General features: G+C 36.5%; 1 pseudogene; it reads right to left on the reverse strand.

Annotated features, from left to right (window-relative positions):
* Nucleotides 1-899: 899 nt before the first annotated feature.
* LOC107841570 overlaps nucleotides 900-24612 on the reverse strand; it is an 86423-nt pseudogene continuing 62710 nt past the window's right edge.

The raw sequence follows: 24612 nt of genomic DNA on the forward strand, positions 1-24612 counted from the left end.
TGCATTTTTTATCAATATTAATCGAGATTTACTTTTGACATAGTTTTGGTGATTACAAAAGGTGCAATAACTTGGCAAATTATCATATACAAACTCCTGAAAGTGATCCATAATCTTTCCAGATTTCTCATCGACATATTGAAGTTTCATTCGTTGCATCAGCTTTGCTAATAAGTCCAGTTCCACTTTGACCCTAGCTGTTCTAGGTATCGACCTCTCTTGTGTGGCTTTATAAACAGCAATTATATTATCCGCTGCCGATGCAATGGACAGTAAGGACGGCTCTGCAAACAACTCCAGCGGTTAAATTAGGAAAAGGTATCCAAACAAAAGCTTTTGCAGTTTCTTCTGTGGGATTGAAACCAATTGTCCAAGGAAAGACTCTGAACTAGTGTTGAGTACCATTGTATAATAGGTACCATTCATGCAAGGTTTAACTACATCACTAGCTATAAAAATCACCAAAACAAAACCTGAAATACCAGGGCAGGGCCGGAGCTAGGGAGCATAAGGGGGTTCATCCTAACTCCTTTCCTAGGAAAATTACACTAAATAAATATAAGACGAAAATTACTTTTTAAGATAAAAATTACTTTTTACGTGAAAATCATGGCTACCCTTCATACTAGGTAGGAATTAGAAGTATGCAGGTTACATCACACTCAAACCTATGGTACATACTTAATACTTACAATACATTTTCCAGAAGGGATCGGAAGCGTTGGCGTAACTGATAAAGTTGCTTCTATGTGACCAAGAGGTAATGGGTTCTACTCGTGGAAAAATCCTCTTGTAGAAATGCAGGACAAGGTTGTGAATAATAGACCCTTGTGATCCCGGCCCTTCCTCTGAATAGGAGGTACTTTCATACTCCGGGTTACCCTTAAGGTATACATCTACTAGCCATAAATTGGATTTTCTAATAGATGGAGATCTTCACAATGCTGTTTGTCATAATCTCGTGTTCTCAGCATTGCACCCATACACAACCTCAAGAATTCATTTCCTGTGAGACAATAATATGCAAATTCGAGACTACTAACGACCATGCCTCCTGGGTTAAGCTTGAAAACTGATTTTCCCATGCCCTTCCTGTTTTTTGTCCTATCCCCACCGGTTTCACTAGTCAAAACCTTATTAAGAAAAAAGGGCATCCCGGTATACTAAAGCTCCCGCTATGCGCAAGGTCCAGGGAAGGGCCCTACCACAAGGGTGTTTTGTACGCAGTCTTACCTTACATTTCTGCCAGAGGCTGTTTCCAAGGCTTGAACCTGTGACCTTCTGGTCACATGGAAGAAACTTTACCAGTTACTCCAAGGTTCTTCTTCACTAGTCAAAACCTTATTGAGGTTAGAATATTCCATGAATAGCTGAGTTGTAGCTCCCCCGACAAAAGCTTGTAATGTTCCTCTGAAGTGACCAGGCTCACTTGACATCGCCTCTTTAACCTTTTCTACAAAATCTTTAGATATCTTATAAGTCAAGCACTTCAGAAATGCTCGAAAGAACTTATTAGATGGGTGATCTGCACAAACTACAATTTTGCCTATAGCGAGTTCCCCAGCAGTCGCTGTACAGAGTACATCAGTGATACTAGAATTTATGGATACTTCATTGCTGCAAGCAAAAATTTATCATTCAAAAAAGGTAAACCATGAAGTACATACGAGATGGAAGTACATTTTTAGGCAAGTGACTAACAGCATACCAAACAATAACAACAACACCAAGTGAAATCCCACAAGTGGAGTCTGGGAGGATAGAGTGTACGCAGAACTTACCCCTACCTTGCGAAGGTAGAGACATTGTTCCTGGAGGACACTCAGCTCGAATACAGAAAATCAAACTAGGCGTTATGAAAAGGGAAACAGCAGTTAAGAAAAATAGCAAATAATAAGAAAACAGCAACAACAAAATAGTGCAATAACTGAAACACTATAAAAAACAAACAATAGAAATCAAAAGCAAGACATTGCAAGAAAAAGGCTAATACTATGACAGATTGATAGAACAACAAACTACGGAATCAAAAAACTAAACTACGATACAAAAAAAAAAAGATAAAGGATAGATGATAAGTAAGAAATAGATAGACACAATGAATGAATGAATGAATAGAAAACTAAGGGTATATAAAACCCTTAACCCTCTATTCAATACCAATCAAAGCACCAATCTCTTATGTAGACCTCAAGGGAATTGGATTCCCAAGCAATTCATGTTTCTAAACAAGGTATTAACAATGGTTAATCCAAGTTTGTCTCACACCCTCACAAGAGTATACAATCATAATCATCAAAATCTAACTACTAAATGAAAAAGTGGTCCTATTTATAGTCTATGGCTAATTATTACACTTTTGGGCCCAAAAGTAACCCATTTAGAAAGAACAAAATATAGTATCCCACTTAGTATCCGCTTAAGCATCTTGGGCGTACATAGGGGACCATCTCTAGAGAATGTGGGGATATTTTGACCTACTCAAGTAGATCTAGAGCATGTTGGGTGCATCTCCAAAGCAGATGGGACTCATGTCTTTTGTTGGCCTCTTTAACGTCCCTTAACCCTTCATAAAGATCATCACCATCCAATTGGCACCTTTTTATAGAACTAAGGAGTTGTGAAGTGCCTCTTGAACCATAAACATCCTTTCCAAAGATCCAGATACAATTTGGATTGTATCATCCTCTCCTTCTTGAAGAAGATTTGTCCTTGAATCTACAACCTTAAAGCATATGAGAAAAATAAACAACAAAGATAGCCTCAAATTATGAGGGTTAGCACAAGGGTTAATATAATCACAACCATGCTAAGGAGACACCCATTTCACATATAACCAAACATCTTTCAAGTCAATGGAAGAGAATTTATTATTTAAGGTGCAAAGGAGTTGGCTATGAAAAGCATAAAGAAATTCTCCCAAGTTAGTTCCATTAACAAGATTAGAAAATAATTCATTATATGTTGGAACAACTGAGGGTAGAATCAAGGAGTCATTAGGGAGTAGATTACCCTTCCTTTCACAAGAAACCATGTTTACACACAAAACAATCTTATCACCAACATGGCTATTTGTACTAATAAAAAAATGGAATGATAAGAGCTATGATTACTTAAGGTTCTACCAAGAGGAAAGTCACATAAAGGTAAGAACAAACAAATCAAAAACCTCACTTCCCTTTCACTTAAACAACTTTCCAAGAAAGATCCAACTTGCCTATCCATATAAGTGTGAAAGGAAACAAGGGACAAGGGTTGTTTATCAAGTAGGGGCCATAGACTCTTCATAGAATAACAAAAAAGATTTTCCATCCAAGTTGGAAAGACCACACATTCTATGCACATTCAAGTCATTTCAAAAGATGGTTTGAGAGATATCAACACTATATAGGTAGGATTTTAAGTCAAATATCATAAGAAGATTATCTACCTTAGGGTAAATATCATCATGAATTTAATGAATGCTAGGAATAATAGGATGTAGGTATATACCTTTGGATCAAAGCCTTGAGCTTGCTCTCTTACCTTCTAAACTCGCACCATGTGGACTTGCCCTCTCATGCATCAACTTGGAAGTTGGCAAAACACTATTGCCAAATGTAGTAAGCAATAAGGACTTGGGTTTGTTGCTAAGGTCTCATTCATGGTCCCAAAGCTCCTTATTTTCACTACTCATCTCCCAACTCATCATGAAGTTAAGGTTCATGACCTATCCTTCTTTGGGCCAAACATCTTCATGGGGAACTTTCATTATCAATCCATAAGGTATACTAAATTCCCCTTCAACTTCTACTAATTCCCCTTGGAAGCAACATCTTGAACTTAATCTCTTGTCCTCCATAGGTTCATTACAAGGACCTTTCCTTCCATGCATCAACTTGGACTAATAGGATTGATCCCTTTGTCTCTTTGTAGGAATTCCTTTGGTAGGTAACTCTTTCTCTTGATCCATAGGTTCAGATGCTTCACTCTTGTCATAATGTATCCATTGACCCATAGGAGTTTGATTAGGTTCCTTATTTGAGTTAAGTCTTCATCAACCTTGGAGTCCTTGAATAAGAACTCATCTAGGCCTTCAAACTTATGTCTTTGAGAGGCTTTCCTTGAATCCTCTTTTGAAATCACTGGATCATGAACCTCATTCAACTCGATCCTTGGCTCAACATCCTCACACGACTATCCTTCTTGACCCAAGTTCTTATCCCCTTCCTTAACTTCTTCTTCCCCTTCATCTTTGACTTGATTGGGTTGAATTTGTTTTAGTGGAGCTTAGGGTAATTTACGGAAGGCATTTTGAGCATGTCCACTCAAGGGAGCTTGAAAGTTTGGTGTATTGGAATGGGTGGAGTTACGAAAGTTTAGACAATCTATCATGTTACCCATCCTCCTTTAGAAAGAGCCTTGTATGTCTCTCATTCTTCGAGTCATGGATTCCACCTTAAGGTCAAGTGAATTTATCTTAGCATCCATGGAATCAATTTTATAGTTGAGAGTTTCAATGGTCGCTAAAATGACACTTGTTGAGTGGTTATTCATATTGGCACAAAACGTAACCCCTGTTAATTTAAGTTTGTTCGGTTATTAGTTAGTAGTTTAGTCAGCATTATTGTTTCAGCAATCCTTGTTTATTTAAGATACTGCCTTAGTTATTTCAGTAATCCTTTTTTTATTTAGGTTATGCTATTAGGGTTAGTCTAGAAGTCTTATTATTTTCTTTGTAACTCTATTTAAAGCATTGTCTGCGTTCATTAATGAATAATTTTGTCTAGCAGTTACTCTGCGTTTATATGGTATCAGGGCTTTATACTCTCTAACGAGAACGGTTCTATTTTTTCCCTTCTCTTCCTCACACAGACCATTAGCAACGGCTAACAAACCCAGAGTTGTTAATGCTAATAACATAACAGGTGCTAACATTACATTCAATTCAACCCTGTGTCCCAATTACCCATCAAACTCAGCGGTGGCCATAACTTTGCCACCTGGAAAGCTTAATTCTCCATGCTTATGTATGGTTACAATCTATTTGGCCATCTCAATGGGACCACTCCTACCCCTACTCGCACCCTCACCATTGGCAATAATGTATCTCCCAATCCTACCTTTGGTTCCATCAGGACCAACTCATCCAGAATGCCCTCATAGCATCTGTTGAACCCACAATTTCTCTAACTATTGCTGCAGCCAATTCATCCAAATCAGCTTGGGATGCACTAAACACCACTTATACAAATAGATCACAAACCCGTGTCTTCAGCCTGCGTGATCAACTTGCTTGCATCACTAAAGAATCTCGCTCCATCACTGAATATCTTCACACTATTCGGTCCCTTTTGAATGAGTTAGCCACGGCTGGTTCTCCTGTGTTAAATCCTGAACTCATCATCAAAATACTCAGTGGTCTAGGTCCTAAATTTTGTGAAATATCTGTTGCCATCCACGCACGTGATACGGCTGTCTCATATGAAGAATTGTTTGAAAAGCTACTTGACCATGACTCCTCCTTCATCACAAGGATGTTAAGAGACTTTTCAATCCCATAACTATCGCGGTTGCGACACCCACCAAATCCAATACTAATAACCGTAACAATCGTAGGCAGAATAATAATTCTCCACAATGGCATAATAATAATTCTCCATAGTGGCAGCAGAATTCACGTCCTAACACTATACCAAAGTGGCAGACCAACTCCAACCCAAAGACTATTACTCGATGTTAACTGTGCAATAGGATTGGCCACACTGCCAATGTCTGTCGTTCGAAGTCTCATAATCACTTTGAGGCTAAATCCAACTATGCTGCTAGATTTATTGCTGCCACTAACCCTTGGATAGTCGACTCTGGAGCCACTCATCACATTACCGCGGAGCCACATAACCTACAACCATACCATGGTAACAAGGATGTCTTCATGGATGAAGGTAACAAAATTCCCATCTCTCACACTGGATCTACTCATTTAAATGCATCAAATAATGTTTTTAAGCTAACTCACACTCTTTGTGCCTCATCTATTAAACGCAAATTTCTCTCTATTTCAAAATTTTGTCAAGACAATTCAAAGTCCATTGAATTTTTTCCCTTTGACTTTGTAGTGAAGGATTTGAAAATACGAAAACCACTGATGCACGACCGAACCAACAATAGACTGTATGAGTGGCCCGTTTCACATCTCTAAGCTCACATGACTGCCATATCCACCCCTCTCACTACTTGGCATCAACAGTTAGGTCATCCCCACTTTAGAGTTCTTAGGTTTACTTTAAATAAATTTTCGCTACCGTTCATAAGCAAGACAAACCTTTTTATTGTAATTCTTGCGTATCTAATAAAGACCATCAACATCCTTTAACTCAATTATCATTGTGCAGCTCTAAACCGCTTCAAATAATCTTCAGTGATTTATGGGGGCCATCACCGGTCTTATCTCTTGACAAGAAACTATATTATTGTATTTTTGTTTATCAATATACCAAATATACTTGGCTCTATACATTAAAAAAAACTGAGGTTAAAGATATCTTCCAAAAATTCCATCCTATGATGGAAAAGCACTTTGACACCAAAATTTTATCACTGTACGCTGATGGTGGAGGAGAATATAATAGTCTTGACCCTTATCTCTCACTTTACGGCATTGAACACCTCCTTACTCCACCATATACGCCTCAACGAGTTGTACTTGCAGAACGACAACATCTCCATATCGTTGAAACTGTAAGAACACTCTTACATGAGGCGTCTCTTCCTTCCCAATTTTGGTCTTTCGCGTGTCATCACACGGTCTATCTCATCAACCATTTTTCCACCACTCAACTAGATAACCAATCCCCATTCCAGCATCTACTTGGAAAATCGCCTGATTATAGATCCCTGCAAATTTTTGGTTGTTTACGTTATCCATGGCTTAAACCATACTCCAAAAATAAACTTGAACCAAAATCTACCCCGTGTGTCTATCTCGGATTTTCCTTATCTCATCAATGTCACCAATGTTTTGACCCAATTTCCACAAAGGTATATTTATCTTGAGATGTGAAATTTATTGAGAATGTTTTCCCTTTCAAAACCATGTTCTCCAATATTGCCATCAAATTATCTCACCTAAAATAGGACAATATCATGGTTTCAAATTCTCCAGATCCCACGCCCAAACTTCCCATAACTTCAGAGCTTCCAATTCCTTTAGAAATAGACACCCAAACATTTGTAGAGTCTCGTTCAATATCTTCTCCTTCTCCAGCAGAGTTACAGGCCAACTCAAACTCATAATCCAACTCCGACAGTGAACTAGCGGTAAACGCAGCTCCTCCTTCTCTAGGTAAATTTCTATCACCCTCATCTTCTATAAATCCAATACTCCCAGAATCCTCTTATCACCCTACTTCCCAGAAGATCACACCACCATACCTCCCTACAAATATACCAATGCATATACCCACAAACACAATATGCAGCCCGCGTCCCCTCCTCATTTATCATCGTAGGAACATAATTCCATCTACACCCATGGACTGTCGACCAAACTGTCCTATCCTTGAGTCAGAGCTTGCTCCTTTACCACCTAAATGTCCTTCTCCTCCTACTCGTGATGTAACGTGATCCCAAAACAGCATCACTAAACCAAAACAAATTTTTGATTACCTAGCCAAAGTGAACCCCACCATCACACCTACTACTTTCAAACAAGCACAAAAATATCCCAAATGGCATGAAGCAATAAAACAGGAACTTGATGCTTTAATTAAAAACTAGACTTGGGAACTTGTTCCTCCTAACCCAACTAAAAATATTATTTCCTACAAGTGGCTTTTCAGGATCAAAAGGAATGCAGATGGGTCTATTGACAGATATAAAGCGAGGTTAGTTGCCAAAAGGCTTTACTCAAAGGTCAGGCATTGACTTCCATCCGACTTTCAGCCCAGTCGTAAAGCCTACCACTATTCGAATCATCCTCTCTGTGGCACTTCGTCACAACTGGCACCTCCGTTAGTTGGACGTCAACAATGCATTCCTTCAAGGCAACTTGGAAGAGGAGGTGTACATGGCACAACCTCTGGGATTCAGTAATGATGACAAACCAACTCATATATGTCATTTACGCAAGGCAATCTATGGATTGAAACAAGCCCCTCGGGCGTGGTACAATGCTCTCACAGGTTATCTCTCATCTATGGGCTTTATTAAAATGAATTCTGATGCCTCACTACTTATCAGACAAGTTCTAGGTAAGACAATGTTCATCCTTATCTATGTAGACAACAATATTATCACTGGGAGCAACACTTCAAGTGTCGATTAGGTTATCACTTCTCTTGCTTCTAAATTCTCACTAAAATATTTAGGAAATCTACACTAATTTCTTGGTGTTGAAGCGATACGCAGCTCTAATGGTTTAATTCTCAACCAAGAAAACTATGTGAATGAGATCTTGAATGATAAGTTAATGACCAACTGCAGAAGTATTCACATGCCAATGAGTTCAACTAAATTGCTTACACTATCTGATGGTACTCATTTGACTGATGCCATACGATATCATCGGGTCTTAGGTAGGCTTCAATACCTATCTTTCACTATACCTTACATCGCCTATGCTATGAATAAGTTGTCTCAGTTTATGCAAGTGTCATCGAACCTTCACTGGAAAGCTGTGAAGCGTGTTCTCTGCTACCTGCGTGGCACCATTCATCTAGGCTTGTGTGTAACTCCCATTGAGGACTTTAATCTACACGTATACTCTAATGCATATTAGGGTAGGGACATCGCAGACCGAGTTTCCACATCTGGGTTTATCCTGTTCCTTGTCCACAATCTAATTAGTTGGTCATCAAAGAAACAAAATATTGTCTCTCGCTCCTCCACTGAGTCCGAGTATAGGGCAATGGCTAATGCCCTTTTAGAAACCATGTGGGCTATCCATCTCCTCATTGAGTTACACTTTCCAGTATATCAATTTCCTACCATTTATTGTGACAATCTTAGAGCCATATTCTTGAGTAAAAATCCATTCCTCCATAGTCATGTGAAACATGATGTAGTAGATTTTCACTTTGTTCATCACCATGTCAACGTCAAAAAGGCTCGGGTTGTCCATATTCGTTGTGATAATCAACTGGCAGACTCTCTCACCAAGGCACTGCCTAAACTTGCTTTTCAATAAAACCTTTCCAAGTTAGGTTTAGTGACCCATCGTCTAACTTGAGGGAGCGTATTGGCACAAAATGTAACCCCTGTTAATTTATGTTTGTTCAGTTATTAGTTAGTAGTTTAGTCAGCATTATTTTTTCAGCAATCCTTGTTTATTTAGGATACTACCTTAGTTATTTCAGTAACCCTTTTTTATTTAGGTTTTGTTATTAGGGTTGGTCTAGGAGTCTTATTATTTTCTTTGTAACTCTATTTAAAATGTTGTCTATGTTCATTAATAAACGATTCTATGCAACAGTTACTCTACATTTATAATTCATGGTTTGTGAAGTTTCGCCTTCCATAGCCATTTTACCTATGAAGAAAGACACTCACAAATACAAAAAACACGTTAGCATTAGAGAAATTAACCTCACAAGTTCTCAAAGTTCACACCTTTATTTTGTCTCTCAATTGGCATCACAAGCGTTGATAGCTCGTTTATACTCTAATGAGATTGCTTGGTACCAATTATGGCTTAAGGTTGGAATGGATTCTTATTTGAAAGATTCAAATAAATGAAATTGCTTATTGACTTGAATTAAGAACTAACAAGGAATTGAAAAAGAGAAAAGCTTGAAAGAAATAAGACGATGAAAGAATCCACACTCAAGAACTAATCAACCAACTTAGTAGATGAATTACTAGTTGTTGAGTAGTTTAAGAATCAAGAGACAAATTTCAGAACCAAGAAATTGAAACTAATGAATCAAACTTGAGCAAAAGGAGTAATTAAAGTGTTGAAAGGAGTTTGGAGACTTGAATTTGGCGTTTGGAACTTGTTCTGCATTGGGAAGGATTGTTCTGTGTTGGATCTGCATTGGGGACCTACTCTAGCAGTTGTAGAGCATCCTGGACGAAGGTGAGAAGCCTTGGTTACTAGTTTGAGGTGCTTCAACACTAGGGCCGTTCAAAACCGAACTGTATACAATAAGCTACCCGCAAAATTGGCTTATTGGCTTATTGGCTTATTGGTATTAGCTTATCGGATAAACGATTGGTGAAAGGATTGAAATTTTTTAATTAACGGCTTATTGGAGTGAGGATGGATTGCACAATTTCCTTTTTGGATAAACCGTTAACTCGTTAAAAATTACCATATATACTTATATTTTTTAACCTAAATATATAATATACATATTATTTATATTATTATAAAATAAAAATTCAAACCTGGATCTATTTTCTAACCTAAAGGCCCATTCCTAAATCGTAATTAACCCTTATATAATATAAAAAATTAAACAATAAAGTAACCAAAGAAAAGAAGCAATACAGTAGTCAGCAAAAGATTTGCCGACTTCATACCCTTAATCCTAATAAGTGTTTTTCTGTAAGGTGTTTGCATTCAAGTAGAAATTGTGGATGTCTGATAAACCGCTCGATAATTATTTATTCATTACCGACCAACCAATATCTTATCGGTTGGCTAGTGGATTTGTATATTTTAAAACCGATAACCGTTAAGTGTAATGGTCCATTCGATCCGTCCGATAAGCATCCCTATGCAGCACCTTGGGCGCACTTGCAAAGCAAGTTGGCCGCTCTTGCCCTTTGAAATGGTTGAAATACCCTCTAATGGTCCACTGTTTATACTCCTTTCTTGGAATATCCTTGAAATATTTGTAGATGTGTCAGTACAAACACTTTTCACTCTCTTCCTTCTTTTTGGATCAAACAACCAATTTTGCTGAATTTTTTCTACTTGAAGATAACAATTTCTCCAAGAACATCAAGTTTTCCAACTTTTGCTCCTTAGCTCAGAATAAGTTGAAATTTCGAACCTAGGCACCTTTCAACCTTCTAAACTCATTCCAAACATCAATTTACTCGAATTCTTCACCAATTTCAAATCTTACAACCCACTTCAAACTTCTTTAACCCAAGCCTTCAAAAAAGATGAACACTCAATCGAGATTCGATTTGACTCAATTAGATTTATAGACTCCTGTAGTGTTAGAGAACATAAATCCAACACTAGAAACACAAGAAAACACAAAAATCAAAAAATCAAAAATTGACCTAAGACCAAAAATGTGAATAAAAAAATTTTGTGATTTTTGATTTTTCAAGATGACTAGATCCAAGATTGACTTCGTAGGAATGAAATCAAGCTCATCTCTAATACCAAATGATAGAAGAACAAACTGCCGAATGGAAAAACTAAATTACGACACGAAAATGAAAAGATAAAGGATAGATGATAAGCAAGAAATAGATAGATATAATGAACGAATGAATAGCAAACTAAGGGTATATCAAACCCCTAACCCTCTATTCAATATCAACCAAAGCACCAATATCTTATATAGACCTCAAGGGAATCCCAAGTAACCCACGTTTCTAAACAACGTATCAACACAAGCTAATCCAAGCTTGCCTCACACTCTCACAGGAGTATACATTCATAATCATCAAAATATAACTACTAAATGAAAGAGAGGTCCCATTTCTAGTCTAGGGACAATTATTACACTTTTGGGCTCAAAAGTGACACGTTTGGAAAGAACAAAACATAGTAGCCCACTAGCATCCGCTTAAGTGTCTTGGGCGCACATAGGGCGCATCTCTAGAGCATGTGGGGGTATTTTGACCTGCTTGAGAAGATCTAGAGCAGGAAGTGGGTGGGGTGTATGTCCTCTTCCGTAGGCTTTATAGCCCTGTTTTGCCTTCCCTTGGCCTCTCAACGTCCGTTGACCCTCCGTAAAGATCATCACCATCCAATTGGCACCTTAGGATAGCACCAAGGAGTTGTCAAGTATCTTTTAAACCATAAGAATCCTTTCCAAAGATCCAAAGGAAATTTAGATTGTATCACAGATACCACCAAGCCTAAACCCATCGAAAAGAAAGACAACACTTCACTACCTACTAACCTCCTACCTTAATTTGCGACTTCCACACCCTCTAATCTAATGTCATGTCCTCAATAAGCTGAAGTTGTGCCATGTTCAATCTAATCACCTCTATTCCAATACTTTTTTGACCTATCTCTAGCTTTCCTAGCCTATTCCAGAAAATATAATTGTATTTCAAATCCAGTAAAGAACCAAATATGAAAAAAAATCCCAAAAAAATTGCTTGCAAGTCAAAGAAAGCCTATGTATGTGCGTGTAAAATATAGATAGCACCTGTGTTCTATCTAGATTTCATAGTTCTAAAGCAGCTTAGTAATAGTTATATGTTCAAGTATTTTCACAGAAATTAAAGGGGTTCCATCAAAGGATTCATACCTATGAAGAGAATCATTTGCATGGTCTCTGCCTTTCATGAAGTTGACGTTCAAATTTAATGTTCTAGCTCTGTCTGCACTTCATGAGCATCTTCCCCATTGCCACACGTCCATATCATAACCATCAAGGTCACTTTTGTGTTTTGCTAATAGGTCTATTAACTCTCTGTAACCCTTCACGCACGTTATTTTTCCTAATAAGTATGCACCTTTAGATAAAACTTGTTGACCATATTATCTTCCCGCAGCCACTTTTTCTCTAATTTCAGAAACTTTAGTTTTACTCCATGAACACTGCAGACCACGGACTTTGGTAAATCCTGTGTAGCAGCAGAAAGGCGAAGCACCTAAACAAGAAATTAGCATTTCTATCAGAACAAAGATAAAATAATTAGGCATGATAAAACTTCGAAGTGCCAACGCGTTTAATCAGCAACTTTTCTTTCTCCCGCTTTGGAGATCTCAATCAATATGTAAGCATATTACCTTGTCAAGACCCAGTTATTTACGTGTTTCACAAGGAAACCTTGAAGAGCCCCATTCTTTTCTCATTTGATATACTCCAAATAATTCGTGTAAGCAGTACCAACAACATGGTTAAACTTATCAGTTCATCATTTGCCAAGGTGGTAGCTATTTAGATTTTCTAGCTCTTCTAAGATCGCAATATCAGCATCCCTTGATGGGATAAAATGAAACGTCTCTCCAACTGGTACTATACTTCACCTTTCCTTGAAAAACTGAAGAGAAAAACAAAGTGTCAAATAATCACAGCAATTCACTAGCTTCTTTTTGTTTTATTTAATAGTATGTAGTTAGTTCACAAGGAATACCTTTCCAGGATAAACGATATCTTGAAACTGATTCTTTCCTCAAACCGATTCGGTATGTAGAGGTCCTTATCTTCTAGTGAACTAAGTGTAAGAAAGTTTGGATAAACTTGTTCTTGCTTAGATTTACATAGCCATGGAACGAAGAGTGTAACATTCTTCTTTTCAGACTTTGGCTGAATAAACTGCCCAAAAGAGAGGATTGACAGTTGTTCCTGTCATCCAAAGAAGGCTAGCAGTTGTGACTATTGCTATATATATTTTTTTTGGGTTCATAGTAAATGAGAAGTATGAATGGAAAATAGAGAAAAACCAAGTGGAAGAGAAAAATTGAGATCACACCAATATGGAAAGTGTACTCAAAAATAGGAAAGCTTACTAAATTCTCCGACATTGGTGGGAGAAAGAAGCTTTAAAGTGTTTATATTGTGAAACATACTCCCACATGGATAAGTGAGGCTGAGAGATGCCTCACGTTGTCGTCGTCACTCACTCGAATTCGGATTTGGATTTGGGTTTGGATTTGTCAAATCATCGATCGATGAGATCTATCTTTTTGGACAAACTTTATTTGAATTCCAAAGAATACCAAGAAAAAATGCAGTAAATTTTTACTGTAAAGTTTCAGAACTCTATTTATATATATGCAGCATGCAGTAACAGTGAAACAGTAACAGATGCAATGGTTTGAACAAGAAATATTTCGAACTGATATTTAGTTTCAGAAGGATGCAACCCTTCTGAAAATGACACAATGTTTCGTGAACTGACATGACTATTTCAGAACAAACACATTGATTCGCATGAAATGACATGACTGTTTCGGAACAAGCACACTCCTTGATGAATAGACATGAATTTACAGAAATGGTACAACCTTTGAAGTGAACCATTACCTCTTTTCAGAAGAGGCATGTTATGGCTATAAAAACCTACTTTCTTCCATAGGTTTTCGTACGAAAATTTTAGCATACAAAATATCTTTTTGTCTTCCACATTACTCTGTGTGATCAATCAAAACGTTCTGTGCGTTAGAAGATATTCCAACCGTTTGAGGTACCGCTACAGTTGGTCTGTTTAGCCATTTTATCCTGGGAGAAAAATTTCCACAACCTCAGGTACAGTGAGGGGAATTATTTCCTTAAGGAAACTCTGTGAATTCAGAAAACTTGGCTATTTTCTGTTTCATCTTAATTTCTGAAAGAATAAAATACACCTCTTAGAAAGGTCATTTTGATCTTGTGTTAAGGATATTTAATATACTTCATTGTGCTCTTGTTTATACTTGAAATCTAGTTGAAGTTATTATTCTGCATATACTGATTCTGTGTACCCGGAGTACAAATGAAAATAACAATCTTAAGGAAATAATTAATTTTACAGAATCTGTATAACTTGTTTTTGGAGATTAAAGCTTTAAGCTTTCTACTCCGCTTGAATTTAACTAGTGATTAGAAGACATAAAATCTTCATCACAAGTTAAAGTTCACTCGGTTGACGATTTGAAGTTATAAAAACTTCATCATTAATTAGAAACAAGAAGAAAAGTTGAAAAGTTATTTAACTTTATAAGTAGTATTCTGAAAATACTAAATTTTTTTGTCTTGTGTTGACAGGAAAGATGACTAACGAAAGTCAAATGATGGATGCGAAAGTCAAATGATGGATGCAACAATGTCTGTGGGGGCAACTAATATTGCCATATCAAGTCACACAAATGCTCCGCCAATAATGGCACTGGCGGAGAAGCCCAGAAAACTTTCGGGCATTGACTTCAAGCGGTGGCAGCAAAAGATGTTCTTTTACCTCACCACTTTATGTCTGCAATGGTTACTAGCGAAGTCACTCCTGAGGTGCTCGAGGGAACCTCGGACAAAGACCACTTTGTTATTGTAAAAGCTTGGAAACATTCGGACTTACTTTGCAGGAATTATATTCTGAGTGGTCTCCAAGACGACCTCTACAATATTTGCAGTGGAACCAAGACATCAAAGGAACTGTGGGGGGCACTTGAACAAAAAAATAAGATGGAGGATGCGAGAATTAATAAATTCCTTATTGCACGGTTCCTGAACTTCAAAATGATAGATAGCAAATCTCTTGTCTCTCAAGTACAGGAGTTGCAAGTCATCATACATGATCTCCTAGAAGAAGGTATATCTTTGAAAAATACCTTAGTTTAACAAATTAAAAATGTTCTTAATACTCACATAAACTGTTTTGTAGGTTTAATTGTGAATGATGCTTTTCAAGTAGCAGCGATAGTTGAGAAGCTACCACCTTTGTGGAAATACTTCAAAAACTACTTAAAGCATAAACGTAAGGAGATGACTGCTGAAGATCTTATTGTCCGACTTAATATTGAAGAGGATAATAAAGTTGCTGAAAGAAGGTCAAAGGGGAATTCTACAATTAATAGAGCACATATTGTAGAAGATGACCAAAACAATTCCAAGAAAAGGAAGAAAGTTGAACAAGGAAGCAATCAACCCAAGAAGAAATTCAAGAAAAAATACTTCAATTGTGGCAAGATTGGCCATAAGTCCACGAATTGTCATGCCCCTAAGAAAGGAAAGAAAAAGAACCAAGATAATATGGTTGAGTCCAACAAAGAATGTGATGATCTGTGTGCTATGTTCTCAGAATGCAACTTGGTGGGGAATCCTCGCTAATGGTGGATGGATTCTGGTGCGACCCACCATGTATGTGCCAATAAAGAGTTCATTTCATCATTTGCTCTGGCTCAAGTAGAAGAAATGATCTACATGGCTAACTCCGCTACTGCTAAGGTAGAAGGAACAGGAAAAATATGCTTGAAAATGACTTCAGGAAAGGTCTTGACACTTAACAATGTCTTGTATGTTCTGGAGTTACGTAGGAATTTAATTTATGTTTCACTTCTAGATAAGAACGGATTCAAATGTATTACCGTTCTGGAAAAATTGTAATTAGCAAAGGAGAAATGTATGCAGGAAAAGGCTATCTGACCGAAGGCCTTTATAAGATGAATGTAATGACTGTTGAAATAAATAGGAGTTTGAATTCTTCTTATTTGCTTGATTCTTATGATTTATGGCACGAACGTTTACGCCATGTTAATTACAAAACGTTATGAAAACTAATTAACTTAGAAGTTTTTCAAACTTTGAGTGCAATAAATGAAAGTGTCAAACGTGTGTGGAATCAAAGTATGCAAAGCATCCTTATAAGTCCGTTGAAAGGAATTCCAATCCCTTAGACTTAAAACACACTGACATTTGTGATATAAAGTCAACACCATCACGTGGTGGGAAAAAGTATTTCATAACTTTTATTGACTATTGCACTAGATATTGTTATGTCTACTTGCTAAATAGTAAGGATAAAGCAATAGATGCGTTTAGGCAATATAAAACTGAAGTTGAAAATCAGTTAGACAAAAAGATCAAAATGATAAGAAGTGATAGGGGCAGAGAATATGAATCCCCCTTTGCATAAATATGTATAGAGAATGGAATAATTCATCAAACTACGGCCCCATATTCACCTCAATCTAATGGAATTGTGGAAAGAAAAAACCAAACTTTGAAGAAAATAATGAATGTCTTACTTATAAGTTCTGGTTTACCGCAAAACTTGTGGGGGAAGGCTATCCTTACATCCAACCGTACACTCAATAGAGTTTCCCATAGTAAGACACAATCAATTCCTTATGAAAAGTGGAAAGGAAGAAAACCCAACTTGAAATATTTCAAAGTGTGGGGGTGTCTAGCAAAGGTCCAAGTTCCTGTGCCTAAAAGGGTTAAGATAGGACCTAAGACGATGGACTGTGTGTTCATAGGATATGCTAAAAGCATTAAGGCATATCAATTTTTGGTTCATAAATCCGAACATCCGGATATTAATGAAAATACAGTAATTGAATTAGACAATGCTGAATTCTTTGAAAACATTTATCCGTATAAAACTAGACATGAACAGTCTAGTGGGGGGGTCTAAACGACCTCGTAATGAATCAATTGAGAATGAACATAATGAAGAAAATCCAAGATGTAGTACACGTCAAAGAACGTCTACATCATTTGGATCGAATTTTGTAACATTTCTCTTAGAAAATGAACCTCAAACATCTAAGGAAGCAATGGCATCGTTGAATTCATCTTTTTGGAAAGAGGCAGTCAATAGTGAGATTGATTTAATCTTAAGCAACCATACATGGGAATTGGTTGATCTTCCTCCCGAAAATAAACCTTTAGGTTCTAAATGGATCTTCAAAAGGAAAATAAAAGTGGATGGCACTATTGATAAATACAAGGCAAAACTTGTAGTAAAAGGCTTCAAACAAAAAGAAGGTCTTGATTACTTTGATACATACTCGCCAGTAACAAGGATAACATCGATTCGAATATTAATTGCCTTAGCGGTGGTATATGATCTTCAAATCCATCAAATGGATGTGAAAACTGCTTTCCTAAATGGAGAATTGGAGGAAGAAATATATATGGAACAACCTGAGGGTTTTGTGGTTCCAGAAAAGGAAAATAAGGTGTGTAGACTTATTAAGTCATTGTATGGACTAAAGCAAGCACCTAAACAATGGAATGCGAAGTTTGACCAAACCATGTTGGCAAACGGGTTCAAGATAAATGAATGTGATAAATGTGTATATATTAAAGACACTCCAAATCACCAAGTCATTGTTTGTTTATATGTGAATGATATGTTGATCATCAGCAGAGACATTTCTGACATAGATGCAACCAAACGAATGCTCGAGAGCAAGTTTGTTATGAAAGACCTTAGAGTTGCAGATGTGATCTCAGGTATAAGAATCCATCAAACTCCACAAGGGTTAGCATTGTCACAGTCTCATTATATCAAAAAAGTACTTGACAAGTTCAAGTATATGGAATTCGGTATTGCCAAGACTCCATTAGATGTGAACTTTGCACTTCGAAAGAATGAAGGAGAAAGTGACTCACAATTGGAGTACGCAAGAGTATTGGGATGTTTAATGTATATAATGAACTGTACACGATCAGACATAGCATGTGCTATTTGTAAATTGATTCGGTACAGGAGTAATCCCAACAAAACTCATTGGATGGCAATGAAACGAGTTTTGGGGTATCTTAAATACACTCAAAATTATGCGTAGTATTATAATAAATATCCTGCGGTACTTGAAGGATATAGTGATGCAAATTGGATCACCGGATCGACCAAAGTAAAATCCACAAGTGGATATGTATTTACTATCGGTGGAGGAGCAGTCTCTTGGAAATCATCCAAACAGACTTGTATTGCTCGCTCTACAATGGAATTTGAATTTATCGCATTGAATAAAGTCGGTGAAGAAGCAGAATGGCTCTGAAATTTCTTAGAAGATATTCCTTATTGGCCCAAGCCAGTGGCACCAGTATGTATACACTGTGATAGTCAAGCGGCAATAGGTAGGGCAGAGAACATGATGTACAATGGTAAATCTCGTCACATACGATGAAGACACAATACTGTTAGGGAACTTCTCTCTAGTTGAATTATCACTATAGACTATGGAAAGTCAAAGGATAATGTGTCGGATCCACTTACAAAAGGCCTATCTAGAGAAGGAGTTTAATGGACATCCAAGGAAATGGGTTTAACGCCTAGGACAAGTCAGCACGGCGATAACTCTACCTAGCAAACTGGAGATCCCAATAGCTAGGTTCAAGGAGATCAAACAAAGTTGTGTATGGCAGGTTCAACATTATCAATTACCCAACTCATTCTCATGATGTAGACAATGTATAGTAAAAACAAGGATAAGACTTAAGGTTAAAAGTCTTTTAATGATTATATAAATTTGGCATATTTGACCAAACAGTTTTAATCTACAGGATTGAACGTTTAAAAATCACGTATGTGAGGGCAAAGTGGAAGTTGCTTCAAAGAGAATGTTAGTAAAGGCCTACTCTCTAACCTCTCATGAAACTCGGACGTGTTCATGACTGAAAAGAATAAAACCATGAGAACCATAAACATTAAAAGATTGGTTGTGTGACATGTATTGTATAGGTGTACATTAAAGCTCGACGGTTCAAAGATATCAAATCTACCGATTGACCAAGTGCATCCGATGCATGTTCACTACGAAAAGTTCAAAGGGAAACCCACTTATCCAGATGAAATCAGTCTTTGCTTGATAATCACATACTTGTCCGTAAAACATTTATGAAAAATTGTCATTCCCCATTTATGTGGGGGATTGTTGGGTTCATAGTAAATGAGAAGTGTGAATGGAAAATGGAGAAAAACCAAGTGGAAGAGAAAAATTGAGATCACACCAATATAGAAAGTGTACTCAAAAATAGGAAAGCTTACTAAATTCTCCCACATTGGTGGGAGAAAGAAGCTTTAAAGTGTTTATATTGTGAAACACACTCCCATATGGATAAGTGAGGCAAGGAATAAGAGATGTCTCGCGCCGTCGTCGTCGTCGCTCGCTTGGATTGGCTTCGGATTTGGATTTGGATTTGGAGATGATCGATCGATGAGATCTATCTTTTTGGACAAACATTATTTGAATTCCGAATAATGCCAAGGAAAAATGCAGTAAATTTTTACTGCAGAGTTTCGGAACTCCATTTATATACGTGCAGCATGTAGTAATAGATGCAATGGTTTGAACAAGAAATGTTTCGAACTGATATTTAGTTTCAGAAGGATGCAACCCTTCTGAAAATGACACAATATTTTGTGTACTGACATGACTGTTTTGGAACAAACACACTGATTCGCATGAAATGGCATGACTGTTTTGGAATAAACACACTCCTTGATGAACAGACATGAATTTACAGAAAAGATGCAACCTTTGAAGTGAACCATTGCCTCTTTTCAGAAGAGGCATGTTATGGCTATAAAAGCCTGCTTTCTTCCACAGGTTTTGGTACGAAAATTTCAGAATACAAAATTACTTCTTGTCTTCCAAATTACTCTGTGTGATCAATCAAAACGTTCTATGCGTTCGAAGATAGTCCAACCGTTTGAGGTACCGCTATAGTTGGTCTGTTTAGCCATTTTATCCTGGGAGGAAAAATTCCACAACCTTGGGTACAGTGAGGGGAATTATTTCCTTAAGGAAACTCCGTGAATTCAGACGACTTGGCTATTTTCTGTTTCATCTTAATTTCTGAAAGAATAAAATACACCTCTTGGAAAGGTCATTTCGATCTTGTGTTGAGGGTATTTGATACACTTTATCGTGTTCTTGTTTATACTTGAACTCTAGTTGAAGTTATTGTTCTGCATATACTGATTCTGTGTACCCGAAGTACAAACGAAAATAACACTTTTCCATCTGATACATTCTACCTTGTAGTATAACTCCAAAACCCACCTTCATAATGATGACCAGAACTCTGGCAATTTGTTGATCTAGTTCATCATTCATAATATCGCCTTCAATCAGGGAAGAATCTTCTTCAGGTAAAGAACGTAATACAAGTTTGTTTCGCCATTTGCTGCATGAACTCTCTACGATCTTATCAGAGATATCTATAGTGAAATCAAAGACCCATAGGAAATATCATATGCTTTTAGTAGACGAAACATATTGAGTTCAAATAGTATCAAACCAATTATAGTGGTTACAATCAACAAAATGCACATGGTCCAACAAAATAAAAAGTGAATAAAACCAAGAAAATTACTCCAAAAAAAAGCACATGGAATCTCAAAACCAGAATCACCAATAGCATCTAGATCACAGAACAATAAAAAAATACCCTGTGCAATCCCACAAGTGGTGTCCGAGGAGGGTAGAGTGTACGCAACCTTACCCATACCTTGTGAAGGTAGATCACAGAGACCTCCAATATATATTCACATATGCTCTAGTGAAGCATGTTTAGCTCAACAGATCAAACACCAGATGGGGATAAATATAACAGGCTGTCATAAATTAATACAATAGTAGCAAATGTAAAGAGAGAATATTGTGAGTAGAACAATCCAGAGAAACGCAAACTCCGATCAAATCAACAAACTTTACAGATGTCACAACCGTTTGACAGACTATTACCTCTTCTTATGCCACTTTGATCCAACAATGGACTTTACTGTCTAACCAAATATGCTAACAACTCTGGCAAGTCCAGTGGCGGAACTACCTGCATAGAACGAACGTCGACCGTGTAAAGGAAAACGAAAGGGTCTTCAGTGATTCAGTCTGACTAAATTTTAGTCTTTTAGAGATGAGCTTCATCGTTGTTTAAGTTTACGAACAGCTTAAACCTCTGACAATTCCTAGTTAAAGATTAATATGTCCACTTTTCAAAACAAGATGTAAATCCAAAGACAACTCCAGTTAACATGTAGTCGCCACTCCAATTTGTGTATGACCTGGCTATCCTAGTTTATAATAGAAGGCAATAATGGTCAATTTATAAAGTTGTACTTCCTTCCCTATTCCCACTTCAAACTTCCTGGGAAAATATGTAGATTAGGAAAGCAAGAGAAGTGAAAAATAGGAGAACACGAAGGAGAGGTCATTTCTCCCTTCTGAGTCTTCCACCTCAAATTTCCATCAATTTGTTGTTATTATAAGCAGAAAAATACAGGGAAATGTTTTCCTCACATCTTCTATTCCTTACTTTCCTTCCTTCCCTCAACTCACTAAGAAGAGCATTATTCGCATAATACAGTTGTTGAAAAATTTAAACACATGCAAAACCTTGCAATAACAACTTCATGAAATGTAGAAGACACCAACCTTTTGTCTCTTCTGGTTCCTTGCTAATCGTTTTCTGGAAAATCATTAGCCAAACACAAAACAGCAGATTAATCATGTGAAATCAGATCAATTTATAATGTGAAAATAAAAGACCTGATAAGCAGCAAGTCAGATCAATTTTAATACAATATTTGGATTTCCATTTAAAACTCTATTTTTAAAAAAAAACATATTGTTATAAAACACTATATTACTGTGGAGGTAATATACCGCAATTACAATAAATTAAAGTTGAAATCATAAAATAACAAAAACAAATAAATAAATATTCTTCAAGCTGAGGCACGAATATTTCGCTCTTTAAGCAGATAATCCATACAGATCTAGCAGTATATCTCTTGATTTTCCCCCTCAAGGATACAACAGCACATCACAATGTACAACTCAAGCAACTCCAAATTAGTTGAAGAGTCCAAAGCTCCACCATAAAAACATATTTCTTCTAACATATAAAACTCTCTTGTATATGGTAAATATAGTTAGAGATTCAGAATATTTTCTTTGTCTCAACTCTCTCTTTTACTAATCTTACCTCACTATATACTATAATATTTTCCCACACTTAACATATCTCTCTTGTATCAATAAAAGGACGAAGATATCCTTTATATAGGTGTAAAATGTCTTCCACAAATAAATGTCAAGATTGTGGATAGTCATTTGAGAATTAGTGGGGTAATTAGTAGGAGATAATGACATTGTGGTTACATAAGTTATATCAAATAATTGACCACATTCTTGTTCATTTATACCCACTAACACAAAAAGATAATATGGTGAGTTACAAAAATAGTGACACAACTTTCTCCACTTTATGCCTATTAATTGTCATACAATTTAATATTTTTATTTTAATAATAAAATACACCAACAATTACTAGTAGAAATGTGGCTTCTAGTGTGAATTTGGAATGATAATACAAGGATTAAACTAAATATTGACTTTGTACGGCAATCTATACATAACAATTGTTGAAAAGTTCTTCTTGTGGATAGGAGATATAGCACTATCAAAGAAAGCTCTTTTTGCTTGGAATAGAGTTCGCTATCCTGAAGTGGCTGGTGGTTTGAACATATTTGATGTGGTTGTCTAGAATAAAGCTGCAATTAAGAAGTTGTTATGGAGTGTATGTACTAAGAATGATAATTTATGGGTGAGATGGATACATTATGAGTATGGGAGGAATAGAAATCAACTTGTGGATAAGTCTAAGTAGGATTCATGGTCATTCAAAAAATCCTTCAAGTTATCAAATACTTCCAAACAGCAGGTATTGATATGAATTATGGGGCAAGTATAGAAAAGTTCTCTGCGAAGAAACTCTACATCAAGTTCATAGGACAATTTCCAGAAGTGCATTGGAAAAAGCTTGTATGCAATAATAGGGCTATCAAGATGGATTTTGTTAAAGTAAAAAGATTTCATAACTAAATTAGAACACTTTTCACTAACGCTAATCAATAAGTATTCACAATTAGTTAACTCCCTCAATAAGTTAGTTAATATTGATAATGTTAGTTAGTTAGTTAGTTAGTTAACGGCTAATTGATAGATCACAGTCACTAAAATTCATTATATCTATTCATGTAATGTGGATTTCGACACAGTTTTTCAATGAGAATCAGCTAACACTAGTACTCTACTTCAGCTCTCTCTGAATTCTTCTTCTTTCTTCCTCTTCTTCTCCTTCCTTTCTTCCTCTGTTAACATTGCTTTCAGACTCTTTATTCAGAATTACAACATGGTATCAGAGCCCTCAGTCTCTAAGTAGAATAGCAATTAAGAATTGAAGAAATTCTGGGAACTACTTGATGATATGCAAGAGTTCTTGATAAGAAAAATTCTCTGTTTCTTGCTTCTGTAAATTTGTGAAGCTTACACAAAATAAAGTGAAAAAATATGGAGTGTACAAATATTTCTATACCAAATCAAGTTCCACCAGCTATGAATATGGAAGGATCACCAAATTCTATTGCAGTTCCACCTGGAAATCCAAACTCTTCTCAGATTCCCGGTATTGATTACAACCATCCCTTATTTATACATTCCTCTGATGTGAGTGGCATTCAAATCATTTCTTTTCAACTAATTGTAATAGAGAATTATTCTATATGGGCTAAATCTATGCATATAGTTTTGTTGGGTGGGAATAAGTTGGGATGTATTGATGGTACTTATGCAAATGAGAAATTTTCTAAAGTTACGTGGAACACTGGGAGAGGGTAAATGCAATAGGTCTATCTTGGATCATGAATTCTATTTCAGACAAGCTTCTTGGTGGTATTAAGTATGCTTCTAGTGCACAAGATATTGTTGGGTTCGAAATCGAGAGGATGTCATGCGAAAGCTTTTAGTTTGCAAACCATAAGACGATAAATCAGACAACACATGAAAAATTAAACTAAAAATATATTATTGGATATGGTTTGGCCAAACGGCCTACATATTAAAAATAAAATTGAAAATCCTAAAACTTATTGGGAGAAATCTCCCCCTAAACAAAAAGACTCTTTATAAACTACATTGTGGATGCTATTGTGTTATGGTATGAGAAGGGGGTCTTCTATTTATAGATGTTCAAAACCTTTCCTCCAATAAAGAG

This window comes from Capsicum annuum, chromosome 9 (genome assembly GCF_002878395.1).
Source record: "Capsicum annuum cultivar UCD-10X-F1 chromosome 9, UCD10Xv1.1, whole genome shotgun sequence".
In the NCBI taxonomy this organism is placed as follows: domain Eukaryota; kingdom Viridiplantae; phylum Streptophyta; class Magnoliopsida; order Solanales; family Solanaceae; genus Capsicum; species Capsicum annuum.